At 38.9% G+C, this 22378-nt stretch overlaps 1 protein-coding gene across 1 annotated transcript in view; it reads right to left on the bottom strand.

The window, feature by feature from the left end:
- Positions 1-22378, bottom strand: part of SYT1 (synaptotagmin 1) — a 358390-nt gene that overhangs the window by 307338 nt on the left and 28674 nt on the right.

Here is a 22378-nt window from a genome sequence, read left to right as displayed (position 1 = left end):
GCAGAGCTAATCAATCTTGCTCCTAATCAAAGTGTGTTCTGCTCATTTAAACATAACTGTAAAAAATACTGAAACTAATAAAGAACAGGCTACACTGCAATGTAGTAGCTACAACCTAGGTAATATCTACCCAGGTACATCATGTACCATGCAAGGAACCAATATGGATATCCACTAGATCGAAGGATGAAAAAGCATCTGCTCATCAACAGCCCAGCTACTTACATTCCAGGAAGGTTGTTTAAGTAGGCCAGGGATGTGGAGGTGTGTGTGAATCCATGTTTCTGTACTACTCATATCTACCTATAGCAGCTGGCATTCCTGCCCATCCATAGGCAATCACAGAACCACAGACTGCACCCATCAAGGCTGGGTGGGAAAACTTCTGTTTCCTTACCTTGCTGGCTAGGGATCATTTCAGTCCTCGTGAAAGGAATATAGTTATTGACGTGAATGAAAGCAGATCTGAGCCTTTTTGCCCCCTCCCTCTTACTAATGCTACAAGCAAAATAAATGTTCACTTAACGATGGCAGGCAAGGAGAGAGAAAAATTATCCAGATTGATCCGTAATACAGAACAATACACCGCTCTGATCATAATTTAGATCAGCAAAGGCTTAATGTACCAGTCTTTACCCATCCATCTTAATGTCAGTGTCATGTCACTGGCTCTCTTTTTTAATTCTGTTTTGGTACTCCAGTTTTATTGGACTAAAACACGAACAGGTACATTTTGAGGTAACCCCTTTGTTACACTATCTTATAATCCTAAAAGGCAGGAATGTGTGTGTTGGCTCATAAGTAGCAGCAACTCACCCTCCAGTGGCACTAATCAGTCAATCTCAAAACATTTTACTAGGGAGAACAGGACCATTTTCTTAACAGTCCAGATGGAGATGATTAATAATTTTCCAGGGTCAGCACAGGCTACTGGAAGAGCTGGGACTGTAACTCAGGTCTCCTTAGTACCAGCCTCGTACACTAACAGATCATAAAACTAGATCAAAACAAGCACCAAGTGTCTTCACTTACAACATCTGGAAATCATATACACACTGAATACACATGATAAATCATGTTACAATACCTAAAACTGCACTAGAACAACAATTGTTCATTATTGATTTGATACTGCTATTATAATCTGGATTTTAAACACTTAAATATGGATTCTTAATTAAAATACAATTCACAGAAGAGTCTCTGGGAAGAACAATTCCAGTTTATTGTGATTTCTGGGTATAAAAGTTCTGAGATCAGCTAAGACATCTCACTTCCACTTAAATTAAAACTACTAGACTGCCATCATCTTTCCAAAAAAAAACCCCAACAGTAAAACAAGACAGAAAAACCCAGCTGCAGAACCCTGGGGGCTACTTGAATTGACATTCATTTTTTCGCAAATATGTTCATGTTATTACTTGACAGACTTTAGAAAATAAAACAAGGCTGGGTCAACCTCTATCTTCAGCTACAATAGAATGAATTTGAAGAAAACGCTGCTGTTGTGATGCCTGATGTTTATGCTCACAAGTTGCTTTGCTGACATGATGCAACATGTCAATATTCTTCTTGTAAAACTTATCATCCATCCTCTCCTTGCATAGTACCCTTCTGACAGTACAGTTGAAGTATAGTACAGAAAGTGGGAAGTCTACTACAACAAACATAGATCAGATTATTACACATAAATACCATAGTGCTAGCCATATTCTGGAAAATTCAAAGTACATTTAAAGCTTTTTATGTACACACACACACACAAAAAAACCCCACAGCCACATTTACTTCATTAAACAATCACAGTTAATTGAAAGAAAAACTTACCTTACAAACAGATTAAGTGCAAGGTTTAATACAGCCTTTCTTTGACTTTATTGGTTGCTGCATATCCCACCCTGTCACTAGGATTGTGATGGAATTTAAGAGCACACACCACATGGGCAAAGCACCACAAACTCACAGGAGAAGTCACAAGTAGGCATTTCTTCCACTATACGCTTTTAAACAGCAAGTTCTGGACCTGCATAGCAAACAACCTTACAATTGACACAAGGAAGAACACAAGATACTTCACTTACTCCTTTCTTTGCTTTATCCCAGTGCCATGGTACCCTGTGAATGAAGATCACAGAGTCATAGAATGGTTTGGGTTGGAAGGGACCTTAAAGATCATCTAGTTCCAACCCCCTGCTGTGGGCAGGGACACCTCCCACTAGACCAGGCTGCTCAAAGCCCCATCCAACCTGGCCTGGAACACTTCCAGGGATGGGGTGTCCACAGCTTCTCTGGGCAACCTGTTACAGTGCCTCACCACCCTCACAGTAATGAATTTCTTCCTAATATCTAATCTAAATCTTCCCTCTTTCAGCTTAAAGCCATTGCCTGTTGTCCTATCACTACATGCTGTTGTAAAAAAAGGTCCCTCTCCAGCTTTCTTGTAGGCCCCCTTTAGGTACTGACATGCCACTATAAGGTCTCCCTGGAGCCTTCTCTTCTCCAGGCTGAACAACCTCAGCTCTCTCAGCTTGTCTTCATAGGAAAGGCGTCCCATCCCTCTGATCATCTTTGTGACCCTCCTTGGGATTCACTCCAACAGGTCCATGTCCTTCTTATGTTGGGGTCCCAGAGCTGAATGCAGTACTCCAGGTGGGGTCCCACCACAGCAGAGCAGAGTGGATGAATCACCTCCTTTGACCTGCTGGTCACACTTCTTTTGATGCAGCCCAGGAAAGATGTAGGGTGTCAGTCATTCTAAATGCAGTGCCACCCCAAAGCAGTTAATTATCATCACACTTACTCTCAGTGAGAAATTATATGCATTTATTACTGCATTAAGTAAACTTACTAATTAAGTGGGCTGAACTAGTTCTTGGTCAGTACCATATACCTATCCCAAGTTAAGCACTGGGAACAGGGAATAAAGAGAAAGCCAAGATGATGAACAGAAATGTCTCCCATTGCTTGCATGTCTGAAATTCTGCCCTAAGTCTCAAAGAGGAGATATGTGAAGACTATTATCTCTCATCGAGTTGATGAATTGTTAACTGTTTAATCAATACAGAAAGTAACACTGTGTCTAACAGACATTTGTGTCTCTCAAGGATCTTTATTTAGTTAAGAAATATGTTGATTAAAGACAAGTTTTAGGAGAAAATATCGATCTGCATTGATCTCCTGAAGGATTTCAAGAAGGAAATTAATCAGGAAGATGGATGCAATCAGGGCTTACAGAAATACAGAATTCCTGGCCAGCCAGGAACCTCAGAAGCACACAGCAAGTTTGCTAGATGAGGGGGGAGAGGGAGGGGAGAGGGTGCTTTCCAATATAATTTTAGTAACAATGACACCTAGCATCACCTATTTTTCATTTCTTCTTTCGTTTTTTAATAGATCTCTCATAAGCATTTCACACCCTCATGTCCAGCTCCCATTCTCCAAGTAACCAAATGATAAAGGAGCATGCTCACATAGATGCTGCAAAGGGTATGTGGAGAATTGGTATCTAAACTGGTTCAGAAGAACTGCTGGTGCAGTAACAATGATAACCTGCATGGCTCCCTGGCATGGAGTATGCCAAAGCCATGAAGGTTACAGGGGAATTTCCCACACACCATCTACCTTCTATATGGCCTGTAGGGTTCTCACCAAAAACTTTATGGCTTTTAAGTGACTGGATAGTACAGTAAAGGGGTGCTGCTTAAAAAGTCTCACAGCCTACAGAGGATCAGCAACAGGGAGCACCGATCAAGACTTTGCGAGCTGTAACCCTAGCAATGGTGTCAGTTGTAAAAGTCTTCTGCATCATTCCTCTGACTGTGTAAGTAGTAACTCGGCAGCTGCACTGTTAGATGAATTAGCAAACTGAACAATAGCATAATGTGTGCAAAAATATTCAATGCTATAACATCAGAATGCAAAATAACTGTTCTATGTACTTGCTTCCTATTTATAAGCTATTTGCAGTATTGGTTGAGTATAACAAAAATAAAAAAAAAGCAACCGGATGATGTTAATGCATCTCATTCAAGAAGCACAAACTGTCCTGTGGACCTTATGTATAGTGAGTTGCCATTTTTAAAGAGTAAAGGCAGCTCCATCAACATCAGGGAACCTACCTTAGTACAGTCTGTCCACAGTAGAAACTGTATGCAGCATTAATAGCAGGAATCTGTACTGGTTCCTACTGTAATCTCACATGTGTGAAATGGATGACTAAGTAAGGATTTGTCAAGAGCACGGAAATAATTATTTTACATCAATAACCTCCTCAGATATTCAGGCATTGGAAATTTTAGTTTCACCTGAGCTTTGAAAAAATTTAAATAATTTGACTTCTTAAAACCATTAGCCTCTGGAGTGACGTACTGTTTATCTTATACTGTGTTCAGTTTGAATTCCAGATAGACTCAACAGCCTCCTACATAATGTAACTGTCCTGGAATAAAAGGACTTTTTTTCTTCCTATCAGGCATAAAATGTAGGAATGCTAGAAGCAAGCAACATGTCTCTAGTGCAGCATTTGGGTTCTATTAGTCCAAGTGTTGTATTCCTTAAGTATACATTAGAGGATAGATGTGCACATAAAATACCATATGTCAGTTTCAAAGCTATAATTTACATAGTTATTTAAACTTATGCAAATGAGGACATTATTGTTGAGACACACACCAATAAAAGGAAATTGTAAGTTAAAGCTGCCACATCGTCCTTAACTTCCTGCAAGTGACTAGGTACAGCAGAACATATGGCACCTACGCTCTCCCACTGTTCCCACAGCTCCTGAGAGAAGGCCACATGTGGTGTATTACCCAGACACCACAGGGCGTGTTATGAACACACAGTAGCCTTACCTCCCCATTTAACTCTTACAAAGCTCACACCAACCACCTGGAAACATTTCTTAAGACGTGGCCCTTTTTGTCCTATTACTCTCTGGGTTCTTACCACCATGCAACGTGGACTAGAAGGAGGAGCTTAAGTCCATTCCCCGTCACAACTTGGAGAATTCAGTATTTTTCAGCAAGACTCACATGATTTCCTACCTCGCAACACACCTATGAAATAGCTTGGTATACATCACTTGGACCTCTCACCTATGCATCGTGAGGCCTTTGCCTGTTCCAGATGGAAGCAAGGATCACACAAAATTTATCTCCTTAAGCCTGAACTCAACCTCCTACAGTTTTCCTGTGAACAAAATATTGGATATGAAGTTTGAACAAAGCTTTAGAATCATCATACAGCTGATGTTGACAACCAGAGATTAGATGAAGTATTAGCAGTACAGGAAAGAATAATACGAAGTTTTCTTTGAAAAAGTGTCAGAGGCTCAATTCTGCCCAGTCTGACACAAAATGGATTTTAATTAGGAAATTATGCTTACCTTTTCAACTTATGGTAAAAAATAAGGGGTTTTTTTCCTCCCAAAGCTCTTATCATTCAAGGTTTTATTTTGCTAACTGAAAAATGGATATTTGCAAATTTAGAATTTATAAAATAGCCTCCCCAAACATTGATAGCATATACATCATTTAAGAACTTTAATAAGCTTTTAGAAACATTTTTAAAAGGTAAACCATTCATATAGTTCTTTACATCAAAGGGAACAGACAATGAATTATAAAAAAGGGGAGATCAGCCAAAAACCTAGGGATCTAATAAAGACAAATGTCATGTTGTTAGGCTTCACCTGTTTATTCCACATTTTCAAACAGTGAAAATAGAAAAAACATCATGGCTTCTTCCAAATGAGAGAACATAGTAGAAAGTTAGCAATATAGGTCTCATCCATGGACTTCACCATGCTGTTCCTCAAAATTTAGCATCGTTTCACTGAATAGTTTTGGTGAATCTATCTATAAGAACAGCAGAGCTGCTATTTTCCAAAAAAACACTCATACTTCCCAAGACTGTCTACCTCTTCCTCTCAACATTAAACTGTCAAAACCTCAGAGCTTTATAAAACATCTTCATCCAGGCCTATACATTTTACTTGAATGTATTTGAAAAGGAATAGGCTGACAACTGCTATTCATTACTGTCACTGCCTGCTAGGAAGTTAAAGAGTTACAAGACAGTGAAAATACTCGAGACAGAAGTGGGGTATTTTAAATAATGAAAAAAATCAACACAGCTTTTATTGCACCAATTCTACCTAGCCACTTTTTTTTCCAGAAATCACCCATGGAAAGGCACGCACACCCTTTGGTGAACCTGCCCCTTCCCTGCACAGGGATGCGCGGCCCCCACTGCAGGGCTCACCTCTCAGGGGGACGCGGTCTGAACGTGTGTGGGATGCCTGCACTGCCTGACTATCTGCTAGTGACACGCGCAAGAAGCCACTGCTCAGGCTGTGAAATGTTCTTCTGGGCTTAGAAAATCTCTGCCATTCAGCTGGGAACGCACAAAACTGTAGCTCTGCTGCAGCGAGGAGGGGCAGGTCTGGATGAACTGTATCCCTCCCTGACAGACTGAGATTCACAGGACACGCTCAACAAATGAATGCAGAATAATAATAATAAAAAAATACATTTACTTTGCACATTTGAAAACACAGATACTGATGGCTCTCCAGAAAGTGTAGCCTTGGTGTAACTTACGTCATGGTCACTGACAAACTCTGCACAAGTTAATCAGACCTCAGACTACAGCTCTCTCCGCTGAATGAGGCCTCAGTGATACCAGTTTATCAGCTTTTGTGAAGCTTTTGGCGCAAGGAGGAGACAAAAACCTCCCAGCCACACGCACAAGAGGGACTAACTAGTATTCTTTATCCCTTCTGCTTGCTATAGGCTTGAAAAATATCCTCTCAGTTTAAGAAAAAAATAAAAAGGGATGTAATGTTACTAATAAATCCAACAGACTCTACCTAGGGGATATTCCCACAACTGTATTACAACTAGTAATCGCTAGTTTGGGGGAGGTGGGGGGTGGGTGGAACACAACCAAAAAAAACCCCAAAACCAAACAGATCAAGTTCAATGTACACAACAGAATGGTGCTACAGGTTCATCTCTAAACATTTCACGTAACTACACGGAGGAAATCAAGAGGATTGCAGGTGCTATTGTGAGATGTTATCTCAACTTTAAAAAGGGCTTATAAACACAGTAGCTCACAGTAATGATCAGTCTATGTAACTCATTCTGAGCTGTAAGAAGTGACACAAAGTCATTTTGCTACTGTTCCTTCCTTAAGGAATAGTTCAGAGGCAGCACCCTTACAGTCTGTACAGCCTATTGATCATGTTTGATGTCAGCCTAAAATGGCCCAGCTAGTAAGTTAGGTTATTTTAATGCTGCATTCTCAGAGTGAAGCATATTATGCTCAGGTTAAAAATCTCTTTATCAAAGGACATATTCCATGAGATAAGTTGAGCAAATCAGATATTGGCAAACACTATCGATTGAGAGTTAAAATTCTGTGGCAAATATTGGCCATGAACAAAGACAGGGGGAAAAACCTCATAGGCTTTCTTGGTATTTCTGAATGAAATATTTCTGTGAGGTCACGTGAACACAGAAAGGCCATGGGCCACTCTCTGGGCCTTCCAAAACACCTTCTGGAGCCTGGAGATACAAAGGAGCACCGTGCCAGACAGACGGCCAGCAGTACTGCGGTGGGCAGACTGACAGAGGCCTTCCACCATTTTTCTCTCCTCACCCGAAATAACTACCTCTCTTGGCAGTGGCATCCAGTACTTGAATAAAGTGCTCTGACTTTTGGCACCAGCCTTTCAAACAACAGTGCGGGATGGTGTGAAGAGTCATCACAGAGAGGGACCCTGGTGGGGCACTGGGGCCAATTAGTAAGAAACTAAGAACAGAGCAGCCACAGAACTCAAAGAGAAAACGGCACACCAGGGGGAAGGCTGTACTGGAATGGTCACTATTCAGTGACCTTGCTGCTGCTGCTGCTGTTGCTCAGTCCTTTCCCTTCCCTATTGACCAAGTTAGTCACTCAAATAACGGCCATGATTTGTTGAGGAAGAGAAAAACCTTCCTCTCCCTCAAGCTGTGAAACACCTTAGCTGAGAAATACTTAAATGTCAACACAAATGCCTTATGGTGTACAGAAAAAAAGTATTATTATTAGAAATCACAGCTGCTATTGCATTTCATAGTCAGGTGGGTTATATGGTCTAGAAATAGTTTTCCAGAACAGCTCTTTGAAGCACCAGCTACATACCATAACCAATTTCATCTGCTCTACAGGTAATCAAAATGTACTAAAGACTGCATTTCTTAGCTGAACTTTGGAAGAGCTGGTCTCCAGGTACCTTGTGAACAGAGGTTATGGTTAAGTTAGCTTAATTTTGCCTAGCTAGCATATCATTAAAAGGCTGGTCCAAGCTCGTTGGACTGTAGGGGCTTATCACAATGGTAGGACCACCTGCACTGCTTCCTCCACCACTGGTTTTTTTGAGTGGTTTATATTTGTTGTTTTGGTTTTGTTTTGTTTGTTTTTTGTTTTTTTTTTTTTTTGTTTTTTTTTTTTTTTGCTGATGTGTTGATGGGTTTGGTTTTTTTTGTTTGTTTGGGGTTTTTTTCCAGAGAAACTTAACAATTTTGGACTCGTGTTTCACTTGAAAACTTGACAGATTTCCAAATCTAGAAATATTCTAGGCAAAGTGACCTGTGTATTCTCACCACTGTAAGAGAGCACCAAAGATTCAGCTAGTCTCTTTTTGAAAGCCTGGCTCTGAAATCACCATCAACAGCATTCCTCTGGAGAAACAGTTATACTTATAAATAAAATCTTCTCTACAGATTTGTGTGCTTTTTTTTGCCTTTTTTTTTTTCCTCTCCTTACACAGCATATTTTTGTATCTTCATTCAACTGCGTATTCTCCATCCCATTAAGATACCAGAGGAAGGCCTGGCTTCTCCAACACTTGCCAATCCTTGCTCCTCTCTTTTTGGTCTCTTTCCATCACATACACTTTTTAAATCTGACAAGACTGCTCCAGACCTTCAAGTTTTGTGGTTTGTCTGCCTTTGTCAGGTTAAATTTGCAGATTGGCCAGAAACATGAAGATAGGACTTGGTAGTGTTAATGGTCTTGGCACCATCTCTTCAGAAGTCTTCAGCATTTGCTGTTTTGCTAATCTGGTGTAATAAAGTTAAATTGCATTTTGCATCTGACTAAGAACCAGCTATCTAAAACCATTCCCCCCATTGCATCTGAACAAGATACATACTGGAGTTAAACTAATCTGTTCCTTTAAGAAATAACACTACAATGGCTACACCAAAATTAAGTATTCTTCAACTGTTACAGATGGTTCCATACATGTTATTGAAAAGTTTCCACTTTAGTGCACCATGAATCAGACCCTAAACCTAAATTACAAATGTTTGCTCAATAAACACATTTACTGTTCTCCAGTCTTGCTGATTATTAAATGGCTTGTAAGGTCACGTAAACAATTTACCATGACTTCCAAAATAATCATACCTGGCATTTAATTTCCTTTTTCTCCTTAAGCAGTATTGTTTTAGGATTGGCTTAAATGGATCTACGGTGTTGTCCTCCTTTTGACTTTCATTCATAGAAGAAACAGGTTCTTCAGCTAGTATCCAGTTTTACTGGTATCTAATTGATTAGTCATTAAAATACAGTTAATCTTATTTGATAATTGATAATACAGAGCTCATAACACCCACGTTATACTTAGCTAATGTTTTTTAATTAGACAGTCATTGTTTAGTGGCTTATAGCTCTGGCAGACTGAACAATGGGGCTGAAATAATCTATGCTTCATCTCCTACTCTGCCTGTCTTCACGGAAGGGGGTGGGAGAGACATGACAAGCTTTTAGGTTGAAATACTGGCTTTCAAAAACTAAGCTGAGGAATAAATACGCAATTTTCTAAATGCTAGCATCCTCTCACCTCCCTCCTCCACCTTCTCCGCACTCTTTCCAATCCACTTGTTTTCCTTAAAATAGGAGGGGATATAGGAAAGGAGTCAAAAGCACTGACCCATGAAAATACATGCTAATTTGGTCAGGCTGAAGCTATTAAAAATTGCTAGCTGTGGCTGAACCTAAATCTGACCTGTTATTCTTGCTAGAGAAAGCTGGCATAAAACTAATGACAACACGAACTCCACATTAATTTCCTCCGATATGCGTATCAATAATGTTTTGCAACCTACTGCTACCATATAGACCAAGATACAACCTTAATTTAGCCACCTTATGGGTCTTTAATTATATATTAAACTTCCAGTGCTCTGTCTCAGCTGGACAATGATGGGCAGTAAACAACACTGAAGACTGCAAGATGACTGAGAATAATCTTTGAAGATTTAGAGACACTGATCAAGACACAAAAATTTGTTTCTTCTATTCCTGTTATGATCATGGGGAAAGAACCCTATCCTAACATATTGAAGACAATGGAAATAAAGTTGCCTGGGCAACATTATAATCAGCACTGCCTGTGCTTGACTTCACAGCTTTAACATTAAATCTTCTCTGTAATTTTATCCTGTTTAATATGCGCTAAAATGTGAGAAGAAACACCCAAGATAAACACAGGCTTGTATTCCTACCTGCAAAATGGTACCTAGCCTATCCACCACAATAAGTCTGGAGCCAAGCTGTTTGAAGACTGTATTTTCACTCATATTCTAACTGGTATGCTGCTCCATGCTCTCCCTTTCTGCTAAAATGCTCAAATTTTACTTGCAAAGAAAAACTTCCTCATTTTAATAAGTGACATTGAGTTTAGCTTACAGATGTAACATATAACCAGGTTTCCAAAATTGCTTCTTCTCACCATTTACCTACATAAATGAAGCTTAAACTTGTATATTTCACATTTTTAAAAAAAATACTGTTATGTAAAAGTGAAGGTTGCTAAGTTGAAGCAAAAGCCTATCAAACAAGGCACTGCAAAACCTCTCTCTCCCTTTCCCTATACACATAAAACCTTAACTTAGCACACGTTACAAGATGTAGTTTTAGCAGCCAGGGCTATATCAAATGGTAAACTCTTTTAAGTCATCAGCAGTGTAACTACCATTCAATATTACCATAGGATACCATTCCTGCAGCAGGTAAGACTTCATCCATAATGCACACCAAATTAAGTTTTTATATGAGAAAACTGAAAAGTATTACTTAAAAGATTACTTACGCTCCAGCTCCAAGTTGAAACCTTATTTCCCCATTCTATTACAAAAAGAGGCAATGAAGATTTATGCTTATGGATTAGAGCTGTTCAAGTAATTGGACTCTTCCTGGCAACAGCAATTTCCTTGCCAAAGCTCATAATCATAGCTCCCATTTTTGTTGCTATGCAATTCATTTTTGTAAATTTAGTATATATTGTATAATATATGACTTTTTCAGTGGTTTTGTTTTTCTCTCAGAAATTATTCATTTGAAGTTTGATCCACCTCATTAAGGGAAAGATTCAAACCACCTACACTAATATTGGATTGGCCCTTAGAGGTCTAAGAAATGACCAACTGGTCCATCATTCCCATATACATAAACAAACAGATTTTTCAGTATTTTTACCTCTGCAGTAAGGTGATGGAAGGAATATGTCTTCTTACACCTAAACTGAGACGAACAGCCACACTAAAACCAAACAACCTAACAAAAGAGAAGGTTATTCCAGTAACTGCAGAGTCAGGTTTGCTTGCTTTACCTATTATTCAAGTATTACCATCTGAGAAAATGTCAGCTGGAAGGATGCAATCGTTTACCATGCCAAGAATATGTAGGTACTAAGCACTGATTTAAATCACTCATTATGTAACTTACAATCTGTTAAACGTCAAAGACAGGATTTTGCTATTACTCAAACTAGCGTAACAAAGCAGCATCACAGATTTAAGTAAGAGACAGGACTTCCTTGGAAGCCTTTAGTTAAACCAGCATTGAACACAACAGGAATGTAATGCTTCAGGGAGAAGTGAATATAGTATTGAAAGTGGCAACGCTCTTGCTCACCACTTTGTTGTTACTCTCCCTGGTTACTCCTAAGATACTATTTAATTTAGAAAGAACAATACTTGAAAAAATCTTCTAAGTGTTTGTTCAGAATTTTGTGCAGTAGCCCAGAGGCAGGTTTTGCATGCAAATTGTTCTCTTCTGCAACCCTGCAATAGCTCCTTCTGATATTGTGGCTTCTAAAGACCTTATCACACTCAGACAACAGTGAATGATTGTTTTGGGGTGAATCAGGTGTCATAGTTGTAACTTCTCCTGCAAGAAGCGGACATACCCCAAGGAGTCTGCAAGCAGCCACATGGAAGGTCTCTGAGCAGCAGGACGAGTTCACTACATTGGTCCCTTCTTTTGATTCCAGTGTTTGCTCCAGCTGTAGGCATCTGACTTTCCGATCTTAGCTTATCTCTTGCTCTGATGTAACCTATGGATCCATTATCAAGGACTCCTGATCTTGATATATTCAGTACTTGGGTTTTTTTACTCTGGCTCCTCTTTCTGATCCTGAGGGTGAATTTGGCAGAGGGATTTTGGCTTGCCTAATCAACAGGCCTTCCTACTTGCCTGCAAGAAGCTCAAAGCAGGCAGACAACAGGAATACACAGCTTCCTTTTTAAATTCTCTGTTTAGAAGAGAACATGAGGCTGTACTTGATTTACTGTTTCCAAAATATTCCTTTCAACATTTTTCTATAATTATCACCTCTCTCCTTCGCCTGTTCAGGAGCCCTAGAAATGGATCTGTCCATCTGCTGCATACTGTTACAGACACACAGGATTAACACAGGTGGTCAGATTTAAAAGTTTCATAATTCAAACAAAATCAGCTTCACAGATTTTGAGTAGTTAAAATATTATGACTTCAGGACGCACGAGGCTGACAATGCTGGTTCTGCTGCCAGTGACAACATGGAGCCAGAAGAGAAGGTCAGAAGTCAGACAATATAACATCACTCCAACCTCTTCACCACTGACACACAAATCTTCAGCTTTTTGCTAACTGAGGAGTATTCACCATCTAAATAATGCCAAATAAAGAGTTTGCAAAAGAAAAAAAAATAAATTGATGTCCTGAAGTGCTTGCAGTGATCTCATATAGAAAGCTATGAGAGCAACTATGGCAAAGGAAAGTGAAGGATCCCCTTAGTTCATACTTTCAGAAATTAATCATGTATCATTAAAGTTTTACTAACAAAATTTCTATATGATGTTTTAGAAGCACCAAACCTGGGGGACTTCAGTGTTGGGAAATGGGGAAATTTTAATTATTAATTTGTATAGTTTTTTCTTGTAATAGGCAAAATCCAGTGACAGAGAGATTGTTTCCTTTTGGGTGCCACAAATAGTTTAAAATAATCCTTGCTCATTAATTGTATTCGTGCTGTGAAAAAACAGAAAAGATCAAAGTTTTCAGTATAGCTAATAGAATAAGACCAAGCCTTGCAAATCATATTTAAATAATGCAGATGTTTTAAAACCAAAAAGTAAGATGCTCTTCAGGAGACAGTGCTTTCTATGACATCTATCATGTACAGTTAGATGTGACTTGAGTATTTCTGGACAGATTTTGTTTGAATTTACAGACAAAATAATCCATAGCTCTATATAAACGTGAGTATGTGTGTTCGGAAGGAAGGGGGGGTAGCATGCTAGCCAGTAACATTTTATTTTCCCAAGCTTTGCTTACTATACATAAAGACTCTGGTTAGTTTAATCATAAACATGAAAAATTATTTAACACTTCCACTGATGACTAATTTTGCCACCCTGTTGGTAGTTGATCAAATCTCTCTTGCCATACATATGCTGGGCACATAGCTTCCAGAACGTCTGGCAAAACATCCAACATTTTTTTCCTTCACTTGGATTCATAAAGCGTGTTATGTCACTGTCTTGCTTGGGCTCCTTTCACTTTTTCATCCTTCTGTTCTGGTATAAACGCCTGTGCAAGGTAACTGAGAAAGAGGTTTATAATCTGTTAAGTGCTTTACAGGACTTGGAAAACATGGAGAGGCCCCAGCGAGGCATGTGGTGCTACCTGACATACCCTCAGGTACACCAAGCACCTCCCAGAAGCCCACCCAGCGCTGCAGTGGGCTGTGGATTTCTGACAGCTCTTGTGCAGCAGCCAGCAGCCCCACAGAGAAATCTCACACCATCCAAAACATCCCAGAAAAAAAGCAAGTACCTCCATGTGGGTAAATCATTCAAGTTCAACATCTCTGCTTGCGAAACAAGGGAAAGATGACAGAAAAAAATCACAGTAATTCAAGCTCAAGTTGGCAAAGAAAAGGTCTGTTTCTGTTCAGACAAGAGAAGGCACAAGCTCTCTCCTAAGTTTGAGCTCTCGTTCTAATCGTCACAACTACTGCTCAGAGAAGCTTCCTTAAAAGCCCTTCAGCTTCCCATTTGTCCTCCATCACTTTCTGACTGGGCACCTGCAAGGGTTCACCATTTCCCCAGTTATTGGTAACTTGAGCCTCTCAGCATCCTACACTGCAGCACTGTGCCAATGTTAGCACAGTGTAACAGCAAGCAGCTCTATGGAGAGTAGAGGTCACTACTTGTAGTAACATTGTATATGTAATACATCTTGGTTCTATTTCCATTTGTTACGTTATAGCTGTTAGAGACATTTCTAAAGTATCAATGCTCCCTCCCATTCTTCTCCATCCATTATCCTTTCAAAATATAATATTGACTAGTCTTCCAAGGCCTGTAAGTTCTTTACATTGTGACTAACCTTCTCTTAAAAGTTCAAGAAATGGAATTCTATCAGCAAACAGTTCCTTAAACATCTTCTAGTTGAGGGCAAGGCCAAGAGACAGAACCGTTTCTGCAGACACGCAGTACAACAGCCTTCAAGGCACAACAACAAAAGCAGTGTGGTATTTTGAATTGCTTAAATACAAACCCACAGATGCCTGCTTCTGTATGTTCTTTATGTAAGAGAAAGTTCTCTGCAGAGGCACACACAGTCAGTATTTGCATTATTTTGAGGCCCAACACACACGGCTTGGAAAGATATCCATAGGCTGCATTTTCTGCATCTCCCATAAACCAGAGCTGCAGGCGTAGCATGACCTGAACCGACAAAGCGACTGTGGGCCGGGCAGCATCCCATGGAACAACTGTAACAGGCACTGCCTATTACCTCTTCTCTACTTAACTACAAACATAGCAGGAAAGTAACTTGATATTTCTGTTGAAGAAGGCTGTGTTACTATGCTATTATCTGACTACAGAAAAGCTGATTTCTTCCTTCCTTAAACTACTGCTAAGACCAAAGAGGTAAAAACACAGAACGTTATTTCTGTAATGCAGGAGTAACCATTAACAACTCCAGCTGCCATCTCACAAAGTGAAGGACCAGGGATATAACAGCTCTCGAGTTTCCGGGACTAGCTATTACAATATTCCCCCTTGTGGCCCTGGGCAAGTTACTTAACCTCTCCAGATGAGAGTCCCTGTCTGTAAAAATGAGGATAATGATATTTACTTACCTCTCTCAGAGGAGATCGGAAAACTAATTAAAATAATTTGTGTAAATGGCTTTGAACCCAAAAAGCACTACATAAAGAGCTAAGGAAATAGTGTTTATATAAAAGACTGAGGGGAAAAGAACATCCGAGTTACACAGTAACGCATCAGTTTGAGAAAGAAACATAGCTTAGTTTTCCTTTCTTCCGGTCTTACGCCAAATCAAAACTATACATCTGAGAGAACTCTCCTGCTATGAAGTAAGATTAGTTATAAAGGACAGGGGTATTGAGGCATTTTCATACTGTCGACCATTCATACTCCCGTTGTCTATGAACCTGATCTGAAGAACTAGCTACCAAAATTGCCCTTCAGTACTCCAAAACGTGCCATATGGCTAGACGGTGATCGAAATTTGTGAGGAATATTGACATTTGCTTACCCACAAGCACTGTGACATTTGTTTTGGTCAAGACACAAATACCGTTTACCTGCTTGTGCTGAATTCAGTGAGTGTCATTGTCTTCATAAGGGATTAGATGACATCTGCACAATGTTATTTTACAGCCACGGAAAACCGGTGCAAGTGAACATGGGGGAGTTGCTGGGAGGAGAGACACATTCTTCCTTACACACGCAATTGTGCAGCTGGACCTCCAGAGTGGCTGAGCATTTCATTTAGACTGTTTGCAAATACTGAAGTGCTGTTTGAGAACAGCAGTTTACCTAGCAAGACCGATGTGAAATCAAGTTAAACCATACCACTACCATAACAAAGCACCTGACAGTCCCTGGATGAAAGATATTTATCAAACACAGCAATACTTTTAGGAAAAAATGATGAGGTTTTTCAAAAGAAAAAGATCTCTTTTTAATGACACCCAAACACGAAGTCAAATTCACTGATAATCATCCAGACTGTGGCAAAGGTAATCTTAGAACTGTAAACTGAAGACTAATATAGTAAAGGTAGTAAAAACTCACTCTGGGCAAAAATACTTCTTCATAATTAATGCCGTGGCTAGATCTTAACACCACTTAGCTTCTGGAATGCTGTTTAGTAATAGCCAAATAAACAGATATTTACTGACAGTTCAGCACAAAATTCATTAAAATAACCAGATAGATAAAACAAATACATCTTCATTAGATATGTGAATTCTAATGGATGTTTTTGATCACTGTTTACTAATGTGATGACATTACCGAGTCATTCTCTGTCAGAAAAATTACATCATTGGATTAGGGTAAATTCTGTTTTCAAAGGCTTCCTAGGAAAACAGATGCAATATAAACACTTACCAGTACTATAGCAAAGTACTAAAATAAATAGCCAATATACAATCTTTTAGTTATAGCTCCCTTCCAGTGCATGAATGACAATCATGGGAATGCATGAGGACATGAGAAAACAAAGAGTAGTAGTTATTTTCAAAAAAAAGTAAGTAAACTTATTCTCTCTATATACTTTTTGGCCAAATCCACCACCTCCACCAATATATCAGAAAAAGACTCATTTCCCCCTGTTCCCTCAGCTCAGAGAAGGCAGCCTGACCACAAGTGGGGAGAAACCAGTCACAGGAGAGACCAAGGTGACCCAAACTGGGTATGTAAACTGGACAAGACAGGGTTTGCTTTTGGGTTTTTTGGGTTTTTTTTTGGTTTGGGGTTTTGGGAGGTATTGTTGGTTGGTTTTGGGTTGGACTGGTTTTTTTGTTTGGGATTTTTTTGGGGTGGGTTTTTTTTTTTCCTTAGGTGGTTTAGCTTTTATTAGAAAAACAATAAAACCACCAAAGCGAGAAACCTGTCCATATGCGTATGGCACCACCATACGAGGTTATTCCAGTGCTGACCGTACAAGGTGGAAGACTGGACAGTAACAAAGCAGCACGGAGGGGTGGCTGATTGAGAGCCATCCTTATATGACTAGCTCATTCAAAACCTGGACAAGCCAATGTACTCCTATACCTCTGAGCAACTACTCTAGGCCATACTGACTGTCTCTTCACATACATTTGAATACAACCCCTAGTATGGAGTTCAATTACTTTTTATTTACAATACATCTGTGTTTTCTTCTTTGGTTGTGATTAAAAATCACTAATCAGACAGATCAGACCTGTTGATTGATGTACTTGATAATTACAAACAATTCTGTAGATGGCATAATTGCTTTAAAATGTGTATCTTGATTAGTACAAATATATGAATAGAAGTTTTTGTCTAAAAAGGCACGTGACTGCACATGCAAGCAACTCAACAGCCCCCTCAGCATCACTATATCTGCCCTAGCATCCCATTACAAACCAAAGCATTCACGTTCCGAAACCCAGCGAAAACAGCAACCAGAATTTTTGGTTGGATAATTCTGTTAAGATTTTCAAAGGGTATACTTCATCTTTAGAACAGTTAAATACTACTTTAGGTTATTAATGTTGAAATTGAAACACCTGAAATTAATCCAGAATCCTGCATTACTTTATCTTTTGTACTGTAAGTTTTAATTATTCTGCTACTTTAGTATGTTTTCCAAATGAAAATCTGCCTTGGGCAGAAAGACTAGAAAATATGTTTATATCTGACAACACATTTTGGGTAGCATTATGGGGTATGCATATTAAGTGTTTTGTTGCAGCTCTTGCTCCCCTCCCCCACCCCCGCCCCCACAAATGAGTTCCGTGATGCATTTGTTACCTCCCCAAGTTGATTGCTAATCATCCACAGATATTAACATCCTGCCGGTCCCTGTGCTTTTGAAGGGTTTTCTTGATATTTTTTTTTCTGTAAACAAGTTGATTGCCATTTGCAAACACCTACCTAGAAGTAAAACCGAGATGAATCAATATTGTCAAAAAGTTATTCTGAGATTTTTTAAGAAATGAAACATTTCAAATAAAAAATTAAAAATATAGAAGAGGAATCCTATAACACGTCAGCTATCTCAGGAAAAGAGAAAAAGCTCTGTGAAGATGTTGACAATTAAAGTAACACTCCATGTGTTACTTTTTCTAAAGAAACAAGCATACGCTTCTGATCCCTTTTACACATAGCCTAAATTAATTCCTATCCTGATAATTTTAATTAGTTCAGTAAAATCTATCAGTAGCAGTGTACAAGTTCGGTATCAAAACTCACATTCATGTTTCCTAAATACTGATACGATACTTAATCTCCAAGTTACACAATTATTTTAATTGACTCTGTATATCATGGTGAAGAACTCAAAATTTAAGCAAGAAAAGCTCATTTAAGTTGCCATAAAAACATTCCTTTTCCTTAGATAAATCAGTCTTCCATGAAAATGTAATTACAAAGTATTTTACTTGGAATTTGCTCTTTGTTAAATCAAAGCTCAAGTGATCATCAAGACTACCTTCCTGAGAGACTTTTTTAATTAAAAAGTGTTTGTTTATAAATTTTCATAGTTCTCTCCCTTCTTAACACTCACATCACCATCTCAGAGACTGCCCGAGAGAAGACCTAGTCATGACATATCTTTCCCTTTCCTTTCACAGGCAGGATATGCAACATGTTTCAAACCCATTCCAAAACTCCTACGCCCCCCGTGACTTCAGGATTGAGTTAAACTACCTCAAGGTACTACAACATGAAAACTTCCCGCCTGGCACGCAAGGGCTTCTATTGTTGTTTTATACATATTTTATGTCTATACACACACAAAAAAAATACTTATTTCTCTTTCCTATAAAGAAAGCTAAGACTTCTGGAGACAGGTCAGACCCAATACAAGTGACAGACTTACAGACTGGAAAGAAGGTGTGGTTCTTTGCTGAGAGACGGGCTTTAAATGGGCTGAAATTAAATATGAATAAAGGTACTATTTTATAAATCCAAACATTCACCAGTAAGCCAGCAGCCCAAATTACAACTTGAAGTGTTAACCGAAATAAAGTTGTCAGAAGATGGTTGGATAAAAGGTGGATGTGATGGAAATATACGAACTCAAAATAAGTAGAACAGTCTCAAGTGTAGTTCAAAAACCCATGCAGCGTCAGATGAGGATTTATGAACTAATAAACTATAACCATTATTTTGTTCTTCAGTGCTGCACTGTAAACCTGGGAGTCCAAAACTACAATCTTATAAGCAGATACAGCATTGATAACTTCTTTGCAAGCTATTTTGTATTTCAAACAATAGTGTATTGTAACGATTTTCACGTTGAAGGGGTAGCAGTGCTGCAAAGAGCAGCAGCCACGCTGAGCCTGGTAACTGCTGTTTGAAGAGCAGGGTCTGTCTACCATTTCCTTTCTGTTAAGAGCTTTGGTGTCCTGATTGCTGATACCTACCCCAGGGCTCACTATTTGTACCGTGATGGCAATATGAAATCCTGTAGTATTTTCTTCAAAGAGAAGTTGGCTTTTGAGGAAAGCTGTCTTTCTTTCAACCTTTAACAATAAAGGCTCTTCTCTTTAATCCAAAGGTAAGCAATTTCCCCCATTTATAAAAAGGCCCATAAGTTTCCAGTAGAGCTACAGACCTCAGCAGCTACGGCACTGATTCTCTGTAATTCAAGTTGCAAATATACACACACACTAAAACAACACTTAGCACAAAATGTTATATTCACTGTGAGAAAATGCCACTATCAGGCCAAGTCAGTAAAAACACTGGCCTATTAAGATTTTAAACATTATTCCTTGAGCTAATAATCCATTACCTGAAACCAACTATCAGTGTACATAAATTAGACTTCGGTCAACTAATAATTGACACCAGGTATAACACCACCCATCTCTTCAGAGGAACCTTGCAACCAGACCTCCGAGGACAGAGGGCAGAGAAGACATAGTTATGTTTTGGATTGATCTCCATCTTTCTTGTGACAGAAAACGTAAGTATTGATGGTAATTAGATGTTTCTAGTTACTATCTCATTCTACAACCCATTTCAGCTTGGTGTGAGTGGAACAAAATGTTTTAAAACAAGGAGCATTAACAACATTGTTATTAGCAATGCTTTAACAATCCCATTTTACTAATGAAAAAACAGAAATGACAATGAGAAGAAAGGAATAAAGAAGATATGAACAAATTGTCCTGTTTCCAAATTCCATGTATACTTCTGAATTTTAAAGTAGTCTGTCAGCCTGGTACTGCTACAAAACTGAATAAAAGGAATTACTGAAAGAGAAGAAGGTTTTAGTTTTAATTTCTGCATACTAACTTGTTCTTAAAAAATCATCATCAATTTTAAAACATTAATGAATTTTTTAAAGGAACTGTTTTAGTAAGTGTTTTAAATAAATTGCTAAGCTCATGCATAAGTCTTTGGATTAGCATTTATGCAGGACTTGGATGATAATTCTGCTGGCTTTGCACATTTCACTCTCAAGGTGAAGATGAATCAGCTTCACAGGGAGGCACTCACCAACAGGTCAGCTGGTCTGATGAGGAGATGTCTGTCCTGACCGGCACCTCATGGCCACTTCACCACTGCATGGAAAACAGACCTCTTGCACCAGCACAAACCAAGCTTCAGCTTGGGTTTACAGTGCCTGTTTCCTCCCTCGTCTAAGGGATGAAAACTTCAGTAATATCAATATTTTCTGTTTGCCAAAAATAAAAAATGAGGAAGGATCCCAAGTCTTAAATCAATCACTGCCAACACCATATTGTTCTCATCCGTTTTATGAGACTCACTGTCCAAACACAGCAAGATAAACGTTCACCATCTTCCATTAAGAACCACTCTCAATGTGAGCACTCAGTCAAATGGTCTATGAGATAAAAGGCACTAATAACCATGAGCCATACAGACAAAGCAGAACCACAAGCAGTTTTCAACCGTCTCTCATGCTCTGGCCTACATGACATCACAAAGCTGCTTTTTAGCTTTGCAGAGCCAAACTATTTTTTATTTTTTTTTTAACCCTCCAATTTTGTAGATTTCCTCCATAGATGGAGAAGAAACATAAGCACCAAAATACCCAGGGGTGGGGGTTTAACACACAGAAGAAAAACAATTCCCCTCAAAAAACCCTGATGCCACATTGCTCAAGATACATTCCTGCTTTCTCCTCTTCCAGACTCTTTAAGCCTAAGTCAGTACCTACAGCTTTCGTAAAACAAACCAGGTAACAAAAATAAGCAAGACCATGGCATACCTCAAATGGCTCTTCCTAGAAGAGGTGCTCCTTTCCCTGTTTTCCTGTTAATTTTTTTCAGAAACATTTTATTTGACCTAGTTCTTTCGCTGCCAGGCAGCCAGTAGTTCTGTCAGGGCTTCTGATTGGTAATGTTACCTAAGTTCATTTTAGGAAGGTTCTTACCTAGATGAAATGCCTACAGCTTATCTTAATAAAATATTGTCTCCCAATAATTTAAGCCACAGATATCTTCAGGGTCTGTCAGCTTTTAAAAGTTTCAAGATGATCTTAAAAAAAAAAAAAAAAAAGAATCACTGCAGAAAACTTTAGTAGATTTATTCAGTAATATAGGGTGGGTTTTTTTTTTTTTCATTTTATTGAATAGCAAAGCATCTCATTTTAATTTCAGTATGGATGTTAGACAGCTGAACATGAGGGAGAACTTACTCAGTAACTAGTTAAACACTGGCTTCAGAAGAACAGCAGCTGAAGATGCGAACCACAGCCCCAGTTTTACCAGACAGGAGTTACTCAACACTGGCAAAGCTGTCTAGTACTAGTAACAAGGAAACAAGCACATATTCTAAGATTAGCCATCTGTTAAGCCAGGGCTAATAGCACATGCTTGCTCTGATAGGTATTTGCAAGGCTTATGTCACTGTATTTGTTAAATGCTTCAACACAGATAGGACTAAGTGGAAAAGTCTTTGAAATGGGGACTCAAAAACAGTCTGTTCCCAAACCTGCAAGGAATTCAGCAGATAGCCCTCAAAAAGCCAGTTAAAATCTATTGCTACTTATTTAATCCTAGTTTGAGTGCTTC

The sequence above is a fragment of the Falco punctatus genome, assembly GCF_963210335.1.
Source record: "Falco punctatus genome assembly, chromosome: 6".
Taxonomy (NCBI): domain Eukaryota; kingdom Metazoa; phylum Chordata; class Aves; order Falconiformes; family Falconidae; genus Falco; species Falco punctatus.
The sequence above is the reverse complement of the archived record's forward strand: the minus strand, read 5'-3'. Positions and strand labels throughout refer to the sequence as shown.